Consider the following 18,544-nt stretch of genomic DNA (forward strand, 5'->3'; position numbering starts at 1 on the left):
TGCGCAGATCTGGTGATTGTGGGACCCAGGGGAAGTGTGCTACCTCCTGGTCATGCTCCACAAACCATGATTTCACCGTTTTTGCAGCGTGACAGGGTGCCAAATCATCTTGGTAGATGTCATCAGCATCAGGGAACAGTATTTGGGCCTGGGTAGAACCTGGTCCCCCAAAATGGCCTCATACGCCTAAGCATACATCATTCCATACAGGGCTATGATGGAACCTGAAGAAAACCACGATATCACTGTCCATACTGTGACAGAATCACCCCTATGCTTTACAGTTGGGTGTAGACAGTCTGTATCATAGGCCTGTGACGGCGTTCTCCATACGTAAACACGACCGGCTGTTGGAAACAAGGTGAAGATCGATTCAGCAGACCACATTACGTGTTTCCACTGCTCATCAGTCCACGCCTTGTGGTCCTTGCACCACTGGATACGCCTCCTTGCATTTACTGCTGTGACCGGGGGTTTGGCGATAGCGGCCCTGCCATGAAGTTTCATTTTATGAAGTTCCCGTCGCACTGTTTTCTATGAAACCGAATTCTGCAAGCAGGAATTGAGTTCAGACGTAATTTTCATTGCAGTGGTCTTCTTTTTAGCTGCTACAATCCGTTTTAATGCCCTCCGGTCCCTATCTGACAGGACTGTTTTTCGACCACTGTTGTGCTTTACAGACGTCGTTTGCCCATGAATTGTGTATGCCCTCGTGACATTGAACACAGTGCCTTTCCATACCCTCACAATGCTCGCCACTGAAGCTCCATTCAAACGGGCACCAACGATCATGTCTCTTTGGAAGTCTGTCAGGTAGCCCATTTTACCGCACCACTTTCACACCACGACACTCAGAGGTGAGCTGGTTACTGCTGACGGAAGAGGAAGGTCCACATGATACATTGAAAACAAAGAACGATCGGCAACCACAACACGGTTCTACTCCCCATGCTCTACACTCAAAAAAATTTTTGTAGTTTAATTTACAAAATGTGTGGGTAATTTCGTTTTATCCTTCATTTTGTAAGTTTGTATACACTTATTTATGTTAATTTACAAAATTCAATATATTCTTACAAATTTGCTGTAAACTTACACGAAATTCTGATATTTTTATTGAAGAAATTGAAATTTTACATCATTTTATTATCGTGATTTAAAAAACATACCCTATATAATGTTTTCTTACACGTCCTTTTTCCTTTTCAACAAAAAATTGCACCATGGGAATTCACCGTTGCCAGTACAATCTTAAGATATTCATGACGTACTACTATTTTTCCGAACGTAGACTGAACTGAGACATCACATATGGTAAAACAAAATCACGTGTCAACACTGACCACAAGAAATATGGATGCCATTGAAAGGTAAGTAGATTAATTAAAATTAAAAATGTTATTTAAAATACGTCTCTTATCTCTTATGCAACAGATTATACGTCATAGAGTAATTATATAGTATATGCATCAGGCTTATATACCTATGTTAGTGGAGTTATGGAATACATCCCTATGTAATATATGCCTATGCCGTATAAATAATACAGCAACCGGTATGACGATGCAAATCGTGCAATACTTAAATACCCCCTCCCCCATATGCGTTCATGCACTAAAAATTTGTATCTCTAGGGACGAATTTGATAATTTTCATTGCCTTCATAAATACGATGTGCTATCCTAGTTTATGTAAGGATAGATCTGTGAAACAATAGAAATGTCTAATGCCATTTCAGAAGGGGAAAATAAACATGTATAGGGATCTTACCTCTGATATATCTAATAATATTAATAGACAGGATATTAAGGTTAAGAATCCAGGACTAGACATTATATTGTGATATATACGGTATTTACGGTGCTGCTGTAGTTTTGACACGCCACATTTTGTAAGATTTACATGTGAAATTCAGGACTTTGCTGGAAAAGACATAGAGAACAAATTTCTTCAAGCGACAAAATTAAATATGAAGTAATATAGCTGTATTTTAGGTTTAAAAGTGTTGGTTATAAAATGGGGAGGTTCTAGAACACAGGTATAGGTTACTAGCTAGGTTGGTTGGTTTCTGTACCAAACGTTAATATTTAATTCACATAGTACCGTATTACTGAGCGAGCGTTAGCGAGTGAAGGAGGTTTAGAGCCCCGCAGGGCACGTTTTTTACTGTCATTATTACTGCTTAGTGGGAGGGGGGACCTGTGTTCCAGAACCTCACCTAGGGTGGGCTGATGTCCTGGTTTTGGCTGAATAGTCCAGCTTAGTAGCCGAGCTGGATGCGCATTTGGACAAGGTTCTAGAACACAGATCACCCTTCTCATTTAGCTGTAATAAAGACAGAAAGCAACGTGACCTGCGCGGCTCTAACCCGCCTTCACTCGCTAAGGCTCGCTCGACAATACTGCGAATTAAATACTAAATTTTGGTATAGAACGGAACCAATCTAGCTACTAATCTATATAGAGGAACATGTGTTCTAGAACCTTCCCCCCATTTGTCCTCCTTTTCAGTTGCCTCATTATGTTTAACTTCCATTATTCTGATGGAAGCTCCTTCGTGGCTAAGCGGTTAGCGTACGCGGCTATGGCGTGGGAGACCCGGGTTCGATTCCCGACGGGAGATAATGTGGTTAGGATTCCATGTTAATCAGTAGGTCCACGTCTCGTATAGCCTCGCTGCTGAACGGGACGTTAAACTCAAAATCAACTCAATTCAACCTATTATTCGGATGGATCGTTGGCTTCAGTCTCATATATTTCAGAATTTCCAAATTATTATCGATACATTTTTGTAAGTTGTAAAATAAGGAAAGTTTCGAGTTCCAAAGTCGGTTCATATATTCTTTCCATACAAAGTAGTAATAATTACTGCGAACGGGTATGTTCATTAATGAGTGCTGGACAAAAGATCGCAACTGACTTAATATCTCTAGAGTTAAGTCCGAACTGAAAGTTTATATTAACTTTCAACGAAAAAGTGAGAATGGAACGTGCAATGACATTTAAAGAGTTCTTCAGAACAAGCGTTAATTCAAAGCTGCTGGAGGAGCAGGGAAATATCTATCAAGTAAGCATTTTAACATGTAAATGTAGCTTTTCCAGCTTGCTTGTGCCAAAATGCCTAACGCAATTAATGAATTGAATTGTCATATATAATTTACAGATTCATCAAGTCCGGCTTTTTAATCATTGTCTACTGGCCATCTTAACCTCACCGTATAAAATCATTACAAGTGTTTTACGACTTATAAAATGAGTGCATAAGAAAGAAGATTATATTAGATGCGGTATATTTCTTCACAATGTATAGAAGCTGTAGGCAAGATTTTACTTTGACTCGGACAGTGACTTCAGTCAGTTCTTACAGGTTCAGTCACTTCCTGGAACTGTTTGTGCCTTTGGTGCAGTCATGTGGTATATACGCCACTTTTCATACAAAACTTGATGGATAAAAAGAAGTGGACATTACTCGAGCAGATGGTTCTACCAAATTATGACATATTTGTTACATTTTCAGTTTACGTTAGAGCTTTATATCTTTTTTAGCAAAGTATGCACTAAACCAGGAGCTCTATTAGTACGTGCAGATTGACTTCAGGAGTGCTAAATGTAAATACGATGTGGACGTATGGCATAAAAACTACAGTGCAAATAACACGAACCAACTTGTACTAGGTACCCACTAAAAAGCACAAATGCTATGTAACCAAGTCAGGGAAGGAGCACAACAGAGGCCCTAAGAGACAGCGAGGAGGGGTGTCCGTAGGGAGCAGGCACGTCAGCGACGGGGGAGAAGGGTTTGCATCACTCTTTCACATACAATACTTTCACTATCACTCAAAATTCGTTTCAATATGCTGTTGTAAAAAGACAGTAGTTACTTATATTCACACTCTCATTCCTTCAGGAAAAATGTTTTACATCGTATTTTATATTTGGTAAAATCATCTGTTCGAGTGAACCCAAAAAGTGATTTACTTACGTTACGAAACATAGCTGAGCGTGCGAAGGGGGTAGGATCCCCGCAAGGCTCGTTTTATTCTACCTTTACACCCATGATAATACCACGTGACTACGTCACGAATGGATGGGGCAACTTCAATGTTATACCTAAAATGCTCCGGGAATGGGGTTACATGAATCGGTTGCAGCCACTGTCCGAGTCAAAGTAAAATCTTGCCAAGCTCTATTTTATATTTCTATTGTAGTGTTACTGGTATGAAACCATGACAAGTGTAATTTGAACTCATATCATTGCCAGAAACGTATTTCTTTATACTACCCTTGCATTCGCGTGTACCCACCACCGCTGACATACCTGCTCACTTCAGATGCACCCCTGCTCTACTCTGCGAGCTCACCAGCCTCAACCTGCTCTGAGTGTTAGGTAGCATTCGTGCTTTTTAATGACCACCTAGCAGAGGTTGGTTTGTGTTTTTGCACTAGTTTTTATGCCATACATTTAGAAGCCGTATTTATGCATAAGTTGTAAAGGAACTCTACTTTTACAACAATTACTTCTGGTGGCCTCGAATTTTTTCTGTTATAAGCAGTGTTGATTGTTTTAAACCAGCTGTTTTTTTTTTCTTTCTTCAGAAAAGCCTACTGGTTTAAACAAAAAGCGAAAAATGTTCGTAAAAGTGTAAATGTTCGTAAAATCTTGATCAACACACGTTTGTGGGTTATCATGTTTCACTCCCTATATTATTCGTATTATATTTCAGACCAAAATTCCCCATTCATTACTCAAAGTGATTATACTACAAAAACATTTTTTTTATTGGTTTATGAATGTTTCTTTTGTGATTTTTTAATAGTTTGTTATTATTGTTATGTAATTGCAAAGAAAAATTCTAAATATTGTTTCGTTTTAATAATGTTTACTATTGATAAAATACATCGAAATGCCGTACTTTTTGGGGGGGAGGTGCTATACAAACCCCACGAGAGACATTTATTGAAATCTGAAGTATCTTTGGTATCTATGTATAAATGGTTCAGAGCCATGATATGCAAATTAAGTTGTATTTCCTTAACTTCGATTAATGAAAGTCGTAGTGAACTCACTTGGACGAAATGAGTTCTTCTGTACTTTGGAGTATTTTGAAATTGTCCATATGTAATTCTGTATAATGTTTTCACTTGTGTAACTGTTTATCTTTTTGTCCTGAAAAGACTTGACAATTATATTAACAAGTATGTTAAGATCAGTACAACGTATTTTTATCAGGAGTCCTTCGTGAGTGAGTCTGCAGACGTATCGCATTTGTGGCCAATTAGCCCTGGTTTCGCGTTCAAATGGAGGACAATTTCTCTCGGATGAGCAGAGAAACGGTTTGGATTCTGTTTCAGGCTTATGTGACCCCTTCCAGCATAACCCAGTTATTGCATAGTAACACCGAGAAGAAACAAATTTATTTCTGTCCATATGTGATATAAATATATAATAGAGCAAATCACTTAAACAAAAAAAAAAAAAAAAAAAAAGGTTTAAATCAAAAAAACCGAGTGTAAACCCAAAGAAAACCATGGTTTTTGCCAACCCTGGTTACAAGTGAGATATTTTCGTGTTGCCCAGCGCAAATCTTTTATGGTACAATAAGAAGGAAATTAGTGATTTTTTTTTAACAATTATTTCGATTAGTGTTCCAGAAGTAAACCTGCACGGTATTTAGATCTTTCTTGGCGAAATGTACACGTAATATTTAAAAAAAAAAATATTTCTTATGTTGTTGTATTTTTAGGTGTAGATTCACTTTACGAGGGCTTATCCGTTATAAATGGAAATACATACGAGATATGCCAGAAAAACTACTATAAATTCCAAAACCGCTAACTGATGTGTGCTAGGTGACCACTAATAGCAAAAAGTGTATGTAATAGTCCAAGCAGAGAGGGAGGACCCATGTTACATGGGGGTTTGTCTGTAGAGGGGAGAAGCGTCAACGATGGAGGATATGCATACAAGCAAAAACAGTGGGAAATTTGATGTGTTATCCTATTATATCCAATCACTTTATTACGAAATTTTATAAGTTGTTTCTTAGGATAGGAAAATGAAATAAGTTTCACGTGCCACGAATATGACGGCCAAGCTAAAGGCTACGCTGACAGTGAGAAATGAATGAATTGGTGGAATGAAGAAAGTGGTAGAAAAAGGAAAAACCCAGATAAAATGCACGCACACGGCGTTTGTCTACCACTGGTCCATGCAGCCCCTCTTAGGATAGGCGTTGCATTCATTGGAACAGATTGACTTTAGAGGTCGCTCCTTACGGGTATAAGTACACGTTCGGACGTGTTACAAAGACAGTGCAAAAAACACACCAACTTCTGCTAGGTGGCAACTGAAGTAATAATGCTATTGAACCGAGTCAGAATAGGAACGGAGCAGGTGGGCCCGCGCGGGGATGCGTCTGCTGGGAGTGTTCGCTATAACGGTTCCGCACACGGTGTTCGCTACAAAGCCACAAATAGGCTACTATAGGAAAGAAAAATGAAATGAAATCTTTAAGTTTTACGTCCCACGGTTATGCCGGTTAGGCTAAAGTAGACGGTGATGATAAGAGATGAATAAAATGGTGGAATGAAGAAAGTGGGAGGAAACGGGAGAACCCCGAGAAACCCACGAGCACAGTGTTTGTCCACCAGAAAGTCCACATGGCGCGAGCTGGGATCGAAGCAGGGACCCCAAGCACCGGAGGTGAACGCTCTACCACTGAGCCATCGCGCCTCCTATACTACAGGAAATAATATACCATTTGATAATCCTGTGTACTTACAGTAGTGTTTACGGCAATGTATTTCTGTCACGAGAGTTGTTTTGTATATGTCATATACGTTCAAACATTGTGTATTTTGTATATACAACCTCGCCGCGGAAAGGACTATGTTGCTCAGTGGTAGAGCATTCACCTCTGGGCCTAGGGGTTTCTGGTTCGATCCCCGTGCATGGAAATTCTTTGTGGACAATGTGTTCATTGCTTTACTCTGGGCTGTCCCTTTTCTTCTAACATAGTCATTTCAAATGCAACAGTGATTAATTATTATTAACATACATACATAATTTCAAAACAATCATTAATAATCCACCTTCTTTAGCGAAAAAGTTATCTGTGGGATGTAATACTAGTAATTCCTTTTAATTTTTCTTGATTTCAGCATTGGTTCGATTCGCGGTAAGAGTTCATGTGGCTCTGATCCTATGTCTCATATAGCGTCGATGCTGAAAGGGTACTAAACTGTGATCTAATCAATGAAATAATTGTAAAAATTAGTTCCCTAATATAAAAGTATTACACGTAATAAATAATTATGTGAAATAATCATTCGCAATATCATTTTAATTTTCTAATGTCAACATGCTAATTATGTACACGACGCTACGGCACGTTCTGTACAATTTTTTTCCCATGTATCTATGACAATATGTGCAGATAGCTCGATATTTCCAGTTCATTGTTCTTACAGTTAGTTCTTGATTGACAGACTACTATTGTACTTTAACAACCAAGGAATGGGCATGATCTTTTTTTTTCTTTTTTTTTCATGGTAAACCTTCTTTGGACTTCCGCGCTAACACGAATGTGTAAATGTATGAACTCGCCCAAGCCGAAAGTCTACTCTTGTATCAAGAATGTTCAAATTCGGCTGAACAATTTTTGGATGATATTGTTGAATTTGAATCTTAATTCGCCTCAATCTTGTATCTGCCCGGGAGGATTTACGCCTGCTCAATTGTCTGAACTAATTTATCATTTCTAATTACTTAGAATAACGATGAGATGCATACTTACTAATTAAAATATCTAAATATCTTACCTTGTTGCATTAAAAAATGTGATCTTTTGCATTCATTTTCGATGTAATGTTTACATCATTAGTGCAAAGAGGAAACAGCACTGCTTTAACCCTTTTAAATTTTATGGAACTATAGTTCTCATGAAACAATGTCTTCTTTTTGGGCTTAAAAATGAACTAATAAAGCTTTTTACCTCGGTTTTTTTTTGTGTTTTCTCAAGCATAGAAGCATTGTAGAACATGTTTCGTGGGGGCTTTTGCATCTGGGGGTCACGACGTCACAACTGAATGAAGTCATAAAGGGAAAAATATATTTTTTGTTACACCTAAGTTCATTATTTTTTGGCGGGCTCACTTTTGAAGCTAGAAGATTGAAATTTTGTACAAACATTCAGCGTATACCCTAGTATTTATTATATTTTTCAGCTCTATACGTTAACATGAGTGGTGTCCAGAGGGGCGACAAGAGGGGGAAATGCGATTTTTTCAGGGAAATTTCTCTTTTCCCTCAAATTTCCCGCCTGTGGTACATGATGGGGAAATTTAAAAAATACGATGTGAAAGAGTGTTGCATTCTTCACAGAACGAGCTATGAACCATGGTCCTAGGTTAATTAGGGATGTCTCAGGAAATTTTTGTCTGAGACTGCATAAGCAGAGATGTGCAATATTCTGGGAATATGCGTAGGACATCGATAAATATTTTTACCGCCCTTATTTCTCAAGATAGGACCCTGGAATTTTGTACACGCAGTCAGCATACCAATTGCTATTTCCTGATTTTTTCTGCTGTCTGTGTTTAACACAGAGGAGGCTCCGGAGGGAGAAAACGGGGAAAAAGAGATTTTTCTTCTAAAAATTCTTTGTTTCTTTCCGATGTAATTCCTTTATACACACGATGGAGAGATGCGAGTAGTACCGTCTGAAAGGTTGTTCTATTATGAAAAGAACTAGCTATGAACCATGATCCTAGGTTAATTAGGGACGTCTGAGAAAATTCGTATATTTCATCCGGGTCATTTAAGGTAAAATGGTCCATTGTGCGGACATTTTTAAAATTTTTTCCTTCCCTTACTTTTCAAGATAGGAGCCTGCAATTTTGTACACGCAGTCAACATACCCGCTGCTCTTTCCTGAATTTTTCTGATGTCTAGGTTAACGCAGGGGCGACTCCAAAATTTAAAAAAAGGGATTTCTTAAAGAAAAACTGAGGGATTTCTGCAATTCTGACATTTGAATAGTACCTTTGGAAAGGCAGGTCTATTCTGAAGAGAACGAGCTAAGTTACATTTGTGTTTTTAGGCCTATTTTGGGTCCATTTTTGATGCTTTCCCACAGAGGTAAAAAAAAAAAAAAGCCTTACTATTTAACCTATGAGAACAAAATTTGGTACCGTTGTTTAGTAGACTAAGTAGTATTTAAAAAAAAGTCTTGTGCGTAGACCCCTCTGGGGCCCAGAAGGCTCCAAACATATTTTTTAAGAGCCCCAAAAATCCCGATTTTCCCTCAAATATTTCCCCTCCGTTACATCATAGGGACATGTAAGTGGTACTGTTTGAAAGTCTGTTCCATTGTGGAAAAAAAAAAAAAAAAAAACGAGCTGTGAACCATGATCCTAGGGTAAATAGGGATGATACTGTCGCTGCTTATCTTAGACTCAAGAAAAACGCCCAAAAAAGCCAGAATTTAAAAGGGTTAAACCTACATTTTGAAGAATTTTAATGGAGAATCTTGCCCTACAGTTTAACTGGAATACGGACCACATGAACTTCGATCAAACCCGAAGTTATATACAAGATGAAAAGAAAGTAAATATTCGTTGAAATGAAGTTTTTCTTTTTTTTTTAATTTTCATGTTTATACACCAAGGCTAAGGAAGATTGTGATGATGAAATTAATAATTTTTGAAATGAAGAAATTTAGAGTAAACGGCAGCACCCCGAAAAAATTACGTACATCGTGTTCCTCCACCTCAAAATCCACTTGGTGCGAGATGGGATCTAACCAATGACCCCACGCATCAGAGGTGAGTGCTCTGCTACTGAACCACCGCGACTCTGATGTGTAGATATAGCGATGGTTTTACGTGGACCCTACGATAATTTAAAAAAAGAACATTGGATAATTTAAACTGAGCAGTAAACATTTTTAGCTCGAAAGAGTGCCTACATACACTAAGAGTTTTATTATATTTTCATAGTGAACATATGATAGGAGTAGGCTCACTACTTTCCAGGGTTGGCTGGTTTAAACCAAAGTGGTTTAAACCAGCTGGTTTTTTCAAAAAAACCAACTGGTTTAAACCAAAAAACGAAAAATGTTCGTAAAAGTGTAAGTGTTTAAAATCTTGATGAACACGCATTTGTGGGTTATCACGTTTCACTCCCGTATATTATTCGTATTATATTCAGACCTAAATTTCCCATTCATTACTCAAAAAGATTATACTACAAAAGCAACTTTTTTTTATATATGTTTATAAATTTTTGTTTTGTGATTTTTTTGTAATTGTTATTATTGTTATGTAATTGCAATCAAAGAAAAATTCTAAATATTGTTTCGTTTCAATGTTTACTATTGATAAAATACATCGAAAATGTCGTACTTTTTGTGTGTGGGGGGGGGGAAGGGTCATACAGACTCCACGAGAGGCATTTAGTGAAATGAGAAGTATCTTTGGTATCTATTTATGTATAAATGAGTCTGAGCCAAAGTGGACTCAAATAATTCGTATATTTATTCACTTTTCTTACTAATATGCAAATTAAGTCGTTGTATTTCTTTAATTTGGACCAATAAAAGTCGTTGTTAACTAACTTGAACTAAATTAGTTCTTCTGTACTCCGTAGTACTTTGAAATTGTCCATATGTAATTCTGTATAATGGTTTCACTTGTGCAACTGTTTATCTTTTTGTCCTTCTGAAATGACTCTTGACAGTTACATTAAGAAGCATGTAAAGATCTGTACAACGTATTTTTATCAGGATTCCTTCGTGAGTGAGTCGGCAGACGTATTGCATTTCTGGCTAATTAGTCCTGGTTCCGAGTTCAAATGGAGGACAATTTCTCTCGGATGTAACTCGAGAAGAAGCAATTTTTATTCCACTTTAAGCTTATGTGACCCCTTCCAGCATAACCCGGCTGTTGCATAATAACATTAAGGCGAAACAAACTTATTTCTGTCCATATATGATATGAATATATAGAGCAAATTATTTAAACCAAAAAAACCTGGTTTAAACCAAAAAAACCTGGTTTAAACCAAAAAAAACGGTTTTTTGGTTTTTTAATAAAAACCATGGTTTTTGCCAACCCTGCTACTTTCTATAGGAGAATTAAGTGCTTGGCTCGTGTGTTTTAATTTTAGAAAGTATTATATTTATTTTGTTATTATACAGCATTTATTTCCAACTACACAATAAATATTGTTTCTTCACACTCATCTTCTAGTACTGTTAACTGTGAAGTTATTAATTTTTTTCAAAATTTTTAAATCTTTTTTGTCCACTTTAGCTGAATTTATGGTCACATCAGTTGGGTTACCATTTCGGGAGAAATAATAAGAAGAAAGTGTGGTACCTTTCCTACGATGGAAGAAATTCGTAAAAATATGTGGTCAAGAAGATGGTTGTTGTGATTGAAATGTAGCGTATCAAATTTCTGCTTTACTATTTTGATACTTAGGTGAGTAAAATTTTAACTTTTATTATTAATATGCATTCTATCAAATCTATTTTTACCTATTAGTTTATAGTTACAAAAGTGCTTCATGATCCAAGTTATATTAGACCTATTCATCTTTATATGCCCTTGTATCTTTTAATCTAATAGGTACATAAAGCTGGAACTTCGTACCATGCAAATATCGACAGGGGGACATTGTGTTACATATTATGTGATATTACCAGACTAACAATGTTGCGAACACAACATAAAGTTATATTTCTCAAATAGCACTACGTCAGGTTGTTACATATTTTGAATCTACATGTAAAACGGAAACTTACAATACCACACTTGTTACACAGTGTTGCAAACAGGAGGCGAGAATATCACAAAGATCGAAAAACAGCGGAATTTTGAAGGGTTCCACAACAGTGATAGCGAAGATGACACGAACGACATAATCCAAAGGAATTTTGTATCGAATACAACTGTCATCATACGATGTATTTCGAGCAAGTAGGAACGAAGTTACAAGAAATTCAAAACTTGACATTTTTAAAGGACTTTATTTCGAAAAATGTTTCGATAAATATCACATCCAGTTACGTAGATAGTTGTTAATTGGCTTAAAGATCAGAATATATACTTCAATTTGTTTTCTCAACCCATTCAAGAAATATGAGAAAATAGTAAAGTTTGATACATTGCATAATAAATTGGCGTATTTGTGAGTATTGTAATTATAAGAATTACGTAATTTTAAGCAGTATTCCAAACTTTATCAGTGTTTACCATGTTTCCAGAACGGTTTGAGATATCAAATTCCTATAAACATTACGATGTTCGTATCTGTTGGAAAGTATCTATGCAATTGTATGAGGTATTTATATAAATATTTTTTCGAAATAAAGGCTCTTGAAAAAAATCCAATTTCAAGATTCTCACCGACGTGGAAATCCTGAAAAAGTCAGGGAATTTAGTTTGCTTGTAAAACTTTTGTAGGGATATTTTATAAAATAAATTATTTTGTTTTGCAATACTTCTCTAACTACACATACATATATACATATTAATGCATAGTAGATGAGGAAGCCTTGGTGGGGATAACTAGCTTTTTGACTTTATATATAAAATGATGTCCCTCGTTGATGTTTGCGTGGTACAAAATTTCAGTTGTTTTGCTATTAGTTTAAAAATTAAAATAGCGTATCAAGATAAATAGTTCATCCTGTATATATAAAGTATTGTGTGGCGTAACTATTATGACACAGTTATGAATAATAATTTTTAACATTTTACGTAATGGACTAATTTTATTTGTAACACATACTTAAAATCAGCAGATTGATTAAACAGTTTGGAAATTGTAATGAGGGGTAATCAGCTTTGTTGAAATAAAATCAGTTTATAATTACTCAGAGTTAACAGAATATATATTATCTATAAACTTCGTACATCTTTTTTATATTTCTGAGATAACTAATAGTCAATATTTTGATAACTCCTAGTTCCCATTATCAAGGACCATTTATGCTTATAATTTATTCAGCAGAGGTCTTAAGGCTTTGTCTTTAATGGATATCTTCAGTTCTTTTAAATAACGTTAACTTGGTATCGCTTTTAAGTAGCGCATTTTATTATTGGTGGGAGTTTACTGAGGCCCTCTTTTTTATGGATTATGCTTAATGTAAATGCACTTAACACAAAAAAAGATTATTAGAAATTTTATCTTTTGCAGATAAATAGAAATATTTTATCCTGTTCTTCACACTTTCTTCGGTAGGATTTGACAACATCGTACTTTTACATTAACGAATGGAGGAATCAAACGATTTTTAACACACAATTCCTCTATAGGTGTAAATTCAGTGATTCAACAGTGAAAAAGTGCATCACTGGACCGAGATTCGAACCCCGTATCTTCGATTTGTTTTCATTTGATTGATTTCTAGAAAGCTTCCCTTTCAGCAGCGAGGCTATATAAGACGTGGACCTACAACTTAAAGTGGAATCTGAACCACATAAGCTCCCACCGTGAATCGAACCGGGTCTCCCACACCAAAGAATTCCTGATTCGAGTACTGGTCCAGTGATGCACTCTTTCACGCTTTGTGTAACATTGTACTAGTTTGAATTTCATAGTGTATGAGGTAGGAGACTGAAGAAAGTGAGGAACTCGTCAATATACTTATATTTGCATGCAAGATTTAAAAATTGTAATAGGTGTATTCTTTTTAGATGTAAATGTACTTACACTAAGCTTAATTTAAAAAAGAAAACAAACCACGAGAATGTATATTTAAGGTAGGACCCTAGAAACAAGGTGAACTATCTAAAGAAGTTGCAAGATTAAAAATAAAATACATTTCGTTTAAAAGTATTGATGATCAAGTTTTAAAAGTGAAGATTTTTCTGCCGAATATATTATAAGCCTTCATGGTCTTTAATAATGGAAACATGATAAGATGTCCGTAATATTGAATGTTATTTTCTTCAGCGATACAAAAAGGTTTATATTAATTTTATTACGTTCAGTTGAATTGTTTCTTGATTATTTTTACGTGCCACGAATATGCTATCTAGACTAAATGAGATAAATGTTGCACTAAAAATTCACATAGCCTGGAAACGAATTAGGTACTCGTAGTGCCGGAGGTGGGCGTTCTACCGTTGAGCTAGTCTGAGTATTTACTTTTTTTCTTTCTTGCTACTTGTGTCGCGGAAACCGTGATACATGGAAGCTTCTCAGTTGCAGCAAGTGACCTGCCAATAATGGCAGAATACCTATGATGATGTACACCTATGCCGCATATCTATAACTGTCTTCTTATAAGAATATAATTTGATAATGATTTTGCAGGGTACTTTTAGTATTGCTACTATGTGTATAATCGGAAAGTGTATATTTGTGGTAAATTTCACAGGAAAAGAATTATAAATACGAAAATTATGAGTAAAACAGAATGTTGCTAAATGGACAAGAACATTTTATTTTCGTTTTATTATTCTTATTTACTGTTCTTTCGACATGAAATTTGCCACATACATGTCTTTGCCGATAATACACATACTAACATAATAAGAAATACCGTGCGAATTCGTTATCAAATTATATTTCTACAACAACATATTTATAGACATGCGACAATAATTTTGGTCATGAGTGTACATTCAGATAAAACGTCTAATGGATATAAATCATAAGAACTGAAGATAAAAGGACGGCAGAAAAAATGAAATAAAATCTTTCAGTTTAACGTCCCATGATTATGCTCTTTTAGGCTAAGGGAGACAGATGATTGAGACAAGTGAATAATGGAAGAATTGGTGGAATGAGAATGTAGTAGGCAACGGGAGTACCCCAAGAAATTCCACAGACGATATTATCCACTACGAACTACCTTGGCCTGGGATCGAACCATGAATCTCACGCACCAGAAGTAAGCGCTTTACCACTGAGCCACCATGCTCCCCGTATGACACAAAAAGTGAGCTACGAAAATGTTAGACGATTCTTTCCAGTGGAATTCTCTGCTTATCCCACACCTGTCACCTCAAGATTTTAATATAGTAAGTTGTGCAATTTTTTGCTTCATTGAAAAGAAGAAAAAAATTAAAGCAGATACATTCAGGCCTGTTACGACATCTTTATGCGTCCAATCGCAAGATAAATTATGTTAAAGTACTATACAGAATGAATTCATTCATTGAGAGATACGTTTTTTTAAAATTATTTTTTCCTTTTTTCTGCAAACAAAAAATTCCTAGTCTCAATCTTCATAAAAGCAACTTAAACAAGAGATGGGACAGCCGTTGTCAGCTGTGTCAGCAGATTCAACTATGTAGTCTATGTATTAAATGATCAACAAGGTTTATTTTCACGTAACTGCATTTCCGCACATATTTATATTTTCATTGCAATAACTTACCAAAACTAAACTTGCAAGAATTAGAAAAAAAAATTAACGTACAAATTAGAAAGGCATAGTTAAGTTAGTTTATTAATTATTTTAATTTTCACTTAGCATCAAAATACTTAGTTTTAATTTTTTTCTTTATTTATTTTACAGAATCGTAGGCAGCAATACGGAAGGAATTCCAGTTATGCTTTGTGTAAAATAATCACTGAATGTGTGCCAAAAAGATTGTGTCGTAATGATGTTCATAAAAGGAAGACTCTAATATGAAGGAAAGTTTCATAAAACTGCTTTTTTTCTTTAGTGAAAGGAAACCCGACGGAAAAATGAAGAGTGCAGCATTTATTGCTGAAAATATCTAGTTATTTGTGCATTAGTGGGAGAATCATTTTTGTTTTGATACTTCGCTATTTATGTGATGTGTAAATGTGCTGCTGATGATTTAAGAAAGAACCTCTGCGGAAATTGGAAGTTCGCATTGAAAATGTCGGCACGCTATTTATGTGATGTAAAAATGTGATGTTGATGTTTTAAGAAAGAACCTCTGAGGAAAGTGGAAGTTCGCATTGAAAATGTCGGCAATTTATATATGATATTGTGTGTGTATATAATTTTTGAATTAATAAAGATGGTGTTCATTTAATTTTATAAGCGTATAAATCACAGACCGACACATTTTGGCTTTGCGCTCCGTCGTGAACGGATGGAAGGAATTTTTGTTGTATGTCAGTATATGTGGTTTCACATTTTACGGAAATGTTCTCTCGTAAAATTTAATTATGGAAAGTATTAGTTATATTTCCATAATGCGTTGGATAATTTGGTCACAAGTGTACAGAATATCTTTTATCCGCTTCGATGGAGCATATAATAATAGTGACACATATTATGTATTTAGATATTAGATCAATTTATAAATTTACATACATGCGTGTATACTTACATGCACGCATTTTAGTAAAATTACGAACGAACGCGGTGGCAATCTGTTTGCCAAGCCTCTATGTAAATCAGTTTACACTTTTGAAGTTGTAAAACAAACTACATGTGTCAGAGTAAAACAAATTATATTGCACGGTGTATTTTTACATCATTCAGTGTAAAATACTTTACAACGAGATGTGTATTCTGTTTTACAACTTTAGGAATGTAAACTGATTTACATAGAGGCTTGGCAAACAGATTGCCACCGTTTTTTTGTAAATTTACCCATGAAATTTTTTAGAGTGTACCGCCTTGCATTATATGTTTTAAAGCATACAGCACTAGTGACCTTTTCCGAATTATTGTATCTCTTCCAAACTCAATTTTTCTCTTCTGTTGATGGTAACACTGTTCAGGGGATGCTTCTAGACTTAGAGTCAACGCAAACAATTCTTGTCAATATCTGATTTAAGATGTACAAAACGTTTGTACCTCACTCCCTGTGTGCGCCAACACATATTACTCGTTATTTCTCAATAAGTTTGCAACACTGATCTGTCTTTACAATCTCTTTTGTCTTCACTTTCATTGCTGCTTCCAATGATTATATTCAATTTAGGTCATTCCATTTACAAAAACACAACTTTGTCTTGGGTTGGCCACACCACTCATCCAGTGCTGTTCGTCAATACACAAACATATGTCGTCCTTTCTCTAGTTGCTTCTTGTAAAGTTTCGTTTCTCTGTCTCTTTTAGTTTCTCTGTTATCAAGGTTAGAAATTCTAAATTATATTATAATGTGGAAACGCCATTTCATGAGTTTGTCGTCAAGTCGTCACGGGTTAACATTCTTTTAGAGAGCTGCTATTTCACTAATGCGTGTTTATGTCACATAGAATACATTTTGGGGTGTGTGTGTGCGTATCGTAACACGAAATTATCCAAAATAAGGGGCATCCTAATATATCTATATCTATATCTATCTATGTATCTATCTATCTATATATCTATATATATATATATATATATATATATATATATATATATATATATATATAGAGAGAGAGAGAGAGAGAGAGAGAGAGAGAGAGAGAGAAACCTGTCTATATTGGCCACCATCGGTTCCATTAAAAAGTAGCCAACTTACAGAAAATAAGTATCATTTTTGTATTTTTAGAATAAAATTTCTAATAACACTTGATTGTAAAATTTTAGTAAGCAGTGGCACAACAGCTACTTTTAAATAATGTATATAAATAATCATAATAATATACATTACTAGAAAAATACTACAGTATGTTTAATATCTGTACCTTTATCTTCCTGAAAACTAGTTTGGTTTTACCTGGCCAGCGAACGAGTGCGGGCGGCCGGTTTTGGAACTAAAATACAAAGAACAGTGTTTCTAATCGGATTACTTGTAAAAAAAAATATCAGTTATTTTTGTCCTGTTCATAATAAACCACTTCACGCATACGTTCAAGTTAAGACAAACAGAGTTTCAAAAGTTATATAGGTTATTTCCAGAACATTTTAAGGGACTGCAAAAAACAGTACATACACCCTTCATATTAATTTGGCAATAACTTGCGAATAAACTAACCTCAGTGTTGTACAAAAGAACACTGAGAACTTCGTAGCATTCTAGTGTAAGGAATTCTTACTTCTTCTATTAACAAAACTTTGAAGTTCATCTTTGTGAATCAAAGTTATACTTTGGCAACTGCACTTTCATTGTTTCAAGCAAGTTTTACTGTGTAGTTTTGAGATTAGACGTCTTCGAAATTTGGACCATGTGATCTCCGATCGATTGACAGTGTCTTGAGTAACAAATTTGCATTGAGATCATTTCCGGATGTGCTGCAAAAATCCAGTCAGAGAGAAACTGATAATCTAACCGCCTTCGAATGAGATTTGGATCCGCCCCTGATTAAGATGGTAGATAAGGATAATTTCCTCTGATATCTAACCTGTCATTATTTAGCATTGTTTGGTAATTTAAAAATCCAGTATTTCTGCCATATTAAAAAGTATTTAAAAGAAGTATACCCAATGTTACATTGGGGGCGGTAGGGTAGCGATTAAAGTTTAAAGTGGGGTGCCTGACAATTGAAGGTTCCTTATAGCTCCAGTGAAATTCAGAAAAAAATGGATCACGTATTGAAAAGGAAATACAAAATACATTTTCAGGTTAACTCTTACAGGCATGTTATTATAAAGTTAATGCTACTTCCGAAA

General features: G+C 35.5%; 1 long non-coding RNA gene across 1 annotated transcript; it reads left to right on the forward strand.

Moving 5' to 3' along the window:
- The first annotated feature begins 1,213 nt into the window (after window positions 1–1,213).
- LOC145686633 (uncharacterized) lies at window positions 1,214–16,025 on the forward strand. The gene is made up of 3 exons (XR_014131630.1): window positions 1,214–1,370; window positions 11,313–11,483; window positions 15,536–16,025. It is a non-coding gene; the product is annotated as an uncharacterized LOC145686633 (long non-coding RNA).
- The last annotated feature ends 2,519 nt before the right edge of the window (window positions 16,026–18,544 follow it).

The sequence above is a fragment of the Thermobia domestica genome, chromosome 5 (assembly GCF_964235325.1).
Source record: "Thermobia domestica chromosome 5, izTheDome1.hap1.1, whole genome shotgun sequence".
Taxonomy (NCBI): domain Eukaryota; kingdom Metazoa; phylum Arthropoda; class Insecta; order Zygentoma; family Lepismatidae; genus Thermobia; species Thermobia domestica.